Source organism: Brassica oleracea, chromosome C2 (genome assembly GCF_000695525.1).
Source record: "Brassica oleracea var. oleracea cultivar TO1000 chromosome C2, BOL, whole genome shotgun sequence".
NCBI classification, from domain to species: domain Eukaryota; kingdom Viridiplantae; phylum Streptophyta; class Magnoliopsida; order Brassicales; family Brassicaceae; genus Brassica; species Brassica oleracea.
This window is the reverse complement of record NC_027749.1, coordinates 27934084-27941416: the sequence shown is the minus strand read 5'-3', so window position 1 is coordinate 27941416 and position 7333 is coordinate 27934084. Positions and strand designations below refer to the sequence as shown.

Sequence of the window (7333 nt, the reverse complement as noted above, 5' to 3'; positions counted from 1 at the left end):
TAAATAAATAAAATATTAATATATAAAAAAATATTAACAATAATTTAAAAATAAAAATATATATAATATTTTTAATTATTTCTATGTATAATATTACAAAATTTACATGAAATATATATATACTATTATAAAAATAAAAATATATGAAATAAAATTAATTTTTATATATAGATATTACTATTTTTAAAGTAGATATTTATAAAACTTACGGATCCGGATATCCGGACTAAAAAAATCAAGATATCCGGATCCGGATCCGGCTTTGACGGATCCAACATTTTGCTATCCGGATCCGGATTCGGCCCTTCCGGATATCCGGATTTTCAGATCGGATCCGGATCGAATCTCGGATCGAATCCGGATCTCGGATAAAAGTCTCAGGCCTATATATATATATATATATATCATCTTATTACACAAAAACACACACCGCGTTTACATATTTATACGACAGATGATATCTGAGGGATTGGTTCGTTCAGAACCGTTCCTTCCGATATCTTTGATGAGGGATTGGTTCGTTTAGAACCGTTCCTTCCTATATCTTTGATGAGATTTCATCACCGTACAACATCATTAATGCACTAAGATCAGCATCCGTGATTCTCTGAAAGAAGAAATTAACAAACTGAAATCAACTTTTTAATTAAAAAAAACTAGGTCGTGTGGTATCCCTATCAAAGTATCAAATATATATGTGTACATTAGAAGATATAACATAGAAAATCGAAACCTTTTTCTGCTTAGTTAAATCCCTGAATCGTGAGAAAATGTCCCTCAACTTTTCATCACTGATGATTTCATATCCTAACTGAGAATACATAATTAACACATAAGTATATATACATAATAATAGTGATTTTTTCATACTTAACATTAATCTCTTATTTGATATTATATGTATATATATAACTAACGATTAAAAACTACAAAATCACAATTAGGGTTACCTTTCTTAGCCGAACTTTCACAGCATGACGTCCACTGCATTGTTGTCACGTAGCAATATCACATATAAAAAGGAAAAAGAAAAGAAAGATCACATATATAATTAGTAATAACAATAGTCACCTAAGCTTTCCAAGCACAATGCCGGAACTTTCAGATCTTTCGATCCCAATGTCTTCTGGTGAGAAGATTTCATATGTACTTCCATTTTTCAACATTTCATCCTGCGGAATGTTTTAACAATATTCTTCGTAAGCAAATCAAATCTTATATATTTATTACACTTATAAATAATTAAAAGCACGGAATTAACCTGGTGAATGCCACTCTCGTGAACAAAACAGTTGTTGCCAACTATGGGCTTATGTGGTTGAACATGCAAGCCAGTATACTCTTGAACCTGCTCATCAACATCACTTTATATATCACTAAATTATTTTAATTTAACGACAAAACAAAATTAATACTATAATATTTAGTTTGTACCCATAATATTGTGTATATTATATATAAAAAAGTTACCTTCCTACTAGCAGCCATAATCTGGCTTGTGTCTATTGTTGTGTAAACACCATCCATCACATATGCTCCACGACATTTCAAAGCCATTACAATCTTACATGCCAAAGAACTATTATTCATGATGATGATGATCATTAACTATGGTAATACGGTAATGATGATGATAATTATTAATGATTATGATACCTCTTCAAGCGACGCATTCCCACTTCTTTCACCTATTCCATTGACAGTTACTTCGACTTGTCTTGCTCCCGCACGCACACCGTAAAAGAATTAATATGCTTATATACTTTTGTCACCTTGAGAACATTTATCTTTTCGTCCGGCGATTGTCTTTAATTATTAAACTAACATAAAAAAGAGTTAATTACGAACAGCGATGGTGTTGGCGGAAGCAAGACCAAGGTCGTTGTGACAATGAAGGCTGACGACAACATCATCAATTCCAGGAGTGTTTGCTTTGAGATAAGTAACCATCTCTCCGAATTCTTGCGGGATGTTTATCCCTACCGTGTCCGCGAGGGTCACAGTCTTTACGCCCTCTTTTATCGCTTCTCCCATAATCTTGCAAAGAAAATCCTTCTCCGAGCTGAATCACGCACTAGTATTTTTTTTTTAAAACAATAATATATATATATATGACATGATCGAGTATAAATGCAAGAACCCTAAGTCAACAGCTAATTTTTTTAAAAATAAATTCTGAGTGTGTTTGTTTTTGCATTTAAATTATATAAATAAAAATAATCTTGTAAAATATAAATGCAAATGTAAACATATAAGATTTACTAGCAAAGATTTCGTACCGTTATTAAAACCAAACAAATAAATGAGATATCTGACAAAAAAAAAAAAAAAAAATCTGACAAAAAAAGTTTTTAGATATGGACCTGCCGCTAGACCTGAGACTTATTATCTGAGATCCGGATCCGCTCCAAAAATAGGATATCCGGGGTGCCCAGATCCGAATCCGGATAGTAAAATCTTTGATCCGTGCAAACCGAATCCGGATCCGGATATCTTAATTTTTGGATCCGGATAACCAGATCCGGATCCGTATTTTTAAAATACGTTAAATTTTTAAATTTTATTTATATTTATATTTGATATATTAATATTTATACATGAATTAATCTTATAATATTATATTTTAGTTTTTACAATATTATAAACATATATAAATATATTTATAAATATTTAATTTATGTATTATATTAAAAAAATTAGTATTTTTTGTTAAAAAAATTATTTTTAATTATTTTGACGGATCCGGATCCGGATATCCGCGGATAATAGAATATCGAGACGGATATCCGAAACCCGGATATCCAGAAACCACGAATCCGGATCCAGATATTAAATCCACGGATCCGACGGATCCGGATCCGGATCTGGATACCCTAAATTTCCCGGATATCCAGATCCGTCCGAGGGCTATCTGCCGCCGGCATCTTCGCAACCAAATTGGATGTCAGTAAAGCCTATTTTTTTAGCGAAACTAATACTACTCTTGGCCATCTCGATTACTTCTTCTTTAGTCTTTTTCAATTTATATTTCATGTGAATCTCACTAGTACATATGAATATGTATATCCTCGGCTTCTTCGCGTACTTCAACGCCTCCCAAGCGGCCTCGATGTCTTTATGTTTGCATCGTGAGATGACGCATATTACCGGGACGTAACCTGTTTCCTCGTCCAGCTAAGCAAAACAATAATATAATTGTTTATATGTAGTACTAATTTCAGTCTTTGGACAATTAAGAGCATCTTTATCACCAGGTGCTTAGGGGCAAGTTTACAAAAAAATTAATAAAATAGTAGAATGGATCCTACAAAATTGAAAAAACCGGTATCTATGCAGCTTATATAAGCACTGATGTCATTGTGTTGTTTGCACTGTTTGCGAACTCCACGTGGTGGTCCACAATTAGTTCATTTAAAAAAAAAAATTTTTTAAATCAAACAAAAAAAATATGAAAAAAACAAAAAAAACAAGCACCCCAAAAGGGGTTTCTCGGTCAAAGATGCTCTAATGCTGCATTTATATTTATGATAAGTCACAAAATATAAAGGTTAACTGTGTACAGAGTGACTCAAGTTAGCAGGTAGGCCATGTGCCATAAATTAAAAAATAACCCTCCTGCCTACCTACTCCCGCCTACACTAAAATATTGTTCTACTATTTAACTTAACTGATAAAAGGTTGAACGCAACAAAATACAAATAAATATATAAATGCTAAATCTATATTATTAAAACAGAATCATCATATACAAATAACTTTGCATTTACATGGTTTATAACGAAAAATGTTACTGATTTTTTTTTTTAATTATGACTAGAGTTTTCATTAAAAATATTTTATATTTATTTACAATTATACCATTTTAATATAATGCACTATTACACATAAGATTATTCAATCATTAAATTATTATATTTCAATTTTATATACGCCTATAGCAGACTTATATATTTTAGTTCTTATGTTTAAATAATTAATTAAATATATAATTTTATTTAAAATATTATCAATAAATATGATTTTATTTTAGTTAAAAATAAAAATAAAAATTTCAGTAGTATTTAAATTATGAAACAGTATTAATAACTAATTATTATTATATATAATTTACAATTACAAATTGAGAGTATTATATTTTAAAATTTCAATAATTTTAGATAGACCGACCATGGATAGGAAAAGTAGAAATAGGTGCGGTGCTTCCAACCTTTATAAAATGAGTATTTTGGGGGTAATTGTTTTATAAGATTCAGTTGTCTAATTAGTTTCCATTTGCAGGAAACAGTTTACCTTTTGATATTTGAAAGACTAAGATGGTTGGAACTCTTTTTAATTCATTTTTATTATAACTTTTAAAATTTACTAATTATAGTTTCATAATATTTTTTAGTTGCCGGTCCACATATCCGGTCAAGCTGCATGTACATGTGAGTTTATTACCTCCTCAGCTGTTCTGCATCTATAAAAGGCATAACAGTTTCAAATAAAACATGGGATGATAAATGAAATGGAATAAAATAAATAAATCATTAGTTTATAAAAAGTGATGAATTTTACCAAGGACTTGTTTCTTCCATGAATTCTCTATATGTGGAATTATTTTTAATTTTTGTTCAGTTATATTCGGGGGAAAATGTAGAGGAATTTTTTCATGGGTGCATAAACAAGAGGAAATTTTTCATGGGTGAATAAATGATAACAAGGACAAAATATAAGGATTTAAGTCATCTTATATTTTAAAAATGGTTAGAATTTTTTTTTTTTAATTAACCTGGGGTATTTCAGGCCCATGGAGAGGCCCAGACTAATCCCCAAGGGGAGGTGCAGCCCACGGATAGATTCTCTCTTCGGGTATTCAAATGAGCCCTAAAGCATAGGTCCATATCCGTGTTAGGTGACCAGGATAATTGTGATTTAGTTTCGCGCAGGATCGAACCTGAAACATGTTGGCGTCTGAGTCCCGTCTCCTTACCACTCGATCACAATCATCCTGTAAAAAATGGTTAGAACTTTGGTACTTAAATAGTAACTATCAAAATTTGAGTGCGTGCATGTCTAAGATACTGGACTCGCCAATGATAATCTACTTTAGAATAATGCATTCCAAATAAACTTATCACACAAAGTTCATTCTAGGTGCAGCCTTAAACCCTAAAAATTCGCGTTGGACACCTTCAGAACATAAAATAGTTACACACTATAATTTTAAGTTAAGGAAATAAAGAGATATTAAGTAACCTCGTTCCCAACGGTCTTGGCGATTGTTTTAACGGCTTCTAACTCTTCCTCAGACGATGCAGGAAAACCAACATCCATGACGTCTACTCGGAGTTTAGCGAGTTTCCGAGCAATCTCTAGCTTCTGCGGTGGAGTAAGGGCTCCACCTGGAGATTGTTCGCCATCACGGAGCGTCGTGTCGAGTACTCTCACATAATTTTTGTCGGGGAGCTTGTTGGGTATGTACTTTGGCCACCGTTCCACGTCGGGTTTGAGGTCAATACCACTAGTTGCCGCCTTTTCAGACACATAGGAGCAACATGAGATGAACGAGGTTGGTGTTCTTTGCGGAAAAGTTAGGCGGAGAGAGGGCAGGGAAGATCGAATAGGTAACACTGGCCGGACAACTACCGTGGAAGCGGTGGTGGGGATTATAATGGAGTATGTCAGAAGTGACAAAGCCATTACAATGGAGTAGAGAGAAAGATAGTTTTTAACGGATTTGAAGAGATGATAGTGAGGAAGATTGTTTTGTGATGAATGGAGAACATGTTCAACATCACATATATATATAGGTGGAAATTCTATTTATCAAAGTCGTACATTATATGATTAAAAAAATTTGATTTCGTGGAGTACTTGATGGCCTAATTAAACTTGTCATTGTTTTAGTTTTAAATACGGGCTGCAACTAGTTTCGCTATCTTTAGTTTATACATTCTCTACTCGACTACTCCCTTTGGCGTTTTAGGTCTAATAAATGACAGTTAATTAGATACAAAATATAACATCTTACCGGACTTTTATCCACATTTTTAAAACACGAAATTATTTTGTTTGTTAATGAAATTTATAACTTTTGTACATAATTTTGCATTTTTAATATTTGAAACTTCATTTATGTTTAAATATGTTTACATAATTGATTTGTTAATTTTAGGTAGACAAAAATTTTAGACCGTGATGAGAATTCTAATGAATGCTACACGTGAATTTTTGAATTCATATATCTAAAAATTAGATGAAAATAAGTTATCTGAAGTTTTAGTTTCTATTTTTGTTACAAATGTAAATGTTTTTTGTAACACCCCAAAACCGGCACATTTAAAATTTTAAAAGGGTATTTGGTTCTCTACGGCCCAACTAGAAAACCCTAGGTTTCCCTTTTGCTTCTCCATATAAAAGTAAGCCTCCTCCTCCTTTTTCTCTCATCAGAAGTTTAGAAGCGAAGCCCTGCAGAGAACTCCGGGAGATAGAAAGCCCTAGCTGTCGAGCACTCTCTCTCTCCTTACGCAGTCTCTCTCCTCGCTGTGCTCTCTCTCTCTTCTCTCTCTCCTCGCGATCTCTCTCTCTCCTCTCCGTGAGCAGACGCGAGTGGTGGTGGTGGCCGTGTGGTGTAGTTGATCTCAGATCTCATCTCTCTTGTCTCCTATTTCAGATTCAGATCCAGATCTAGGCTAAGGTGAAGTGTTCTACCCAGATCTCGTTCATGCTCTTTTATATTGTTAAATGAGGAACTATGATTGTTTAGATCCTGATTAACGCTAGGTTGTTAGATCATACTGCATAAGAACACTCATACTGATTAAGGACTTTAAATGAAGTGTCTTGTGTTGATTTGGTGATATTGACATGATTTTCTGATCTGATTGTTTGATTTGAGTGTTTGTCAAAGTTAGGATGTATAGAAAGAATTAGACCTAGGGTCATAGAATACTGTTAACCGGCTTGGATAGATGAATGTTAGGACATCCGTGAATGATTGTTTACTAACTTGAGTGTGACACCGAGAACGGGTGGCATCAAAAAGGAAAGAATGATAGAGTCTAAGGGATAATGAAAAAGTAAATGAAAGGAAATGGAAAGAGTAAGGAGAAAGGAAAGTTGATTGAATGAATTGTAAGTTACCCGGAAAGGATGGATAGAAAGGAAATGCGGGGCCATAGCATTCAAAAATGGCGGATTAAGAATAGAGGCGCCGGTAAGATTGAGTCACGCCGAGTCTTGGCGGGAAGGGGTCGTAATACACTGCAAGGGCGGACCGCATCCAAGGAACCGAATGTTGAGCATACCAGGGCATGCGACTCCATAGGGACGCAGCAAGAAAGGGATGGAA

The 7333-nt window shown here is 33.6% G+C and overlaps 1 pseudogene; it reads right to left on the bottom strand.

The window, feature by feature from the left end:
- Positions 1-538: 538 nt before the first annotated feature.
- LOC106323908 lies at positions 539-5709 on the bottom strand (annotated as a pseudogene).
- Between the last annotated feature and the right edge of the window lie 1624 nt (positions 5710-7333).